Source organism: Microtus ochrogaster, chromosome 4, assembly GCF_000317375.1.
Source record: "Microtus ochrogaster isolate Prairie Vole_2 chromosome 4, MicOch1.0, whole genome shotgun sequence".
Lineage (NCBI taxonomy): Eukaryota > Metazoa > Chordata > Mammalia > Rodentia > Cricetidae > Microtus > Microtus ochrogaster.
Window position 1 is genome coordinate 70,046,093 of NC_022011.1, and position 1,530 is coordinate 70,047,622.

The window sequence follows — 1,530 nt, forward strand, 5'->3', positions numbered from 1 at the left end:
GGCCGCTTTTTTAAAGGGAGAGAGACCACGCCCCAATGGGCGGGTATCTCAGCGGCTATAGGCTGGAGGAGCGGAAGGACCTCCCGCAACAAAAGGGGTTAGAAGTAGAAATAGATATAGAAATGAATACTTTACATTGATATGGGCTTTGATTTATTGATATAAATTTAAAGTCAATTTTGTTATATTTATATTTCTGCTCTTGTTTAAGCTATTATGTTTATATAGCTTATTTAAAATGTAATATATAATTTAATAATTACATATTACTGAAAATGGATAGTCATTTATAATAGTCAAACCTGAAGTCATGTTAGTTAGGTTTTCTAGATATACAGAGATATATTTCAGTTAGATAGATAATCTTCAACACTTCAAAGACCTACAGAATATGGCATTTTAAAGGTTTTAAGAACTTTGACTTTTCTTGACAGTGAGATATGTCTGCTTCTGACAGCACCAATTACTTCACAGAGGTTGATGGGCATTGAAGAAACTCGTTATGAAATTTGCCTTCAATGTGACAAGGCTAGCCATTTGGGGAAAAAAAAACTGCTCCAGCCTTGACTTCTTAATGGTATACTGTATAAACTAAACATGCAGGATTGACAGAAAAATGACTGCTGAACTTGCCAAAAAAAGGTGAGGTAGTCCTTTAGGGTTCCTGCTTCATGAAAGAGTCTGCTAGACATTCTGCAGAACACAAAAGGAAGTGACTGACAAACTGCCAACATAGGTGAAACAGTCTTTCAAATTTCCTGCTTCCTGGAAAAGTCTGCCAGATACTATTGGCTAAAATAATAGTGCCTGCAATGTTAAAGAAGAACTTTCGGTGACTGTCCAGGCAGCAAGATGTCTCTGTCAATTCTAAAGTTTTGGAAGTTGCTACAATGCACTTCGTTTTTACTTAGGTAATAGTATATCCTTCTGTAGTCTTGGATGGACTTGAAGACAGATAGTTATAGTTTTTCTTAGTTATGATAAAAGATGAATTAAATATGAAACTTTAGACTCACAAAGATAAAACAAATAATAGAATATTTTTCTTTAATTTTATCATATACAAATAGACTAAATGTTGTAACTGTAATTCTTGCTTTGTTACATGTAATTTTACTATGTTAAAGTTAAAACCTTCCTTTTTATTTAGACAGAGAAGGGTAGATAATGTGGCACTCCCCTCCATATGCCATGAATTTGTTTTATTACCATTGGTTAATAAAAAAGCTGCTTTGGCCTATGACAGGGCAGAATATAGCTAGGTGGGAAAACTAAACTGAATGAAGGGAGAAAGAAGGTGGAGTCAGGCAGACACCATGTAGCTTCCCAAGAAGCAATAAGTGAGGTAACAAACCACAAGCCTTGTGGTAAAATATAAAATAATAGAAGTGGGTTAATTTAAGATGTAAGAGCTAGCTAGGAATATTTCTGAGCTTTTGATGAAACAGTGGTATGATTAATAAAGTTTTTCTGTGATTATTCAGGTCTGGATGGGCAGGAAAGAGGAGCACAGTCTCCATTTACATGTAT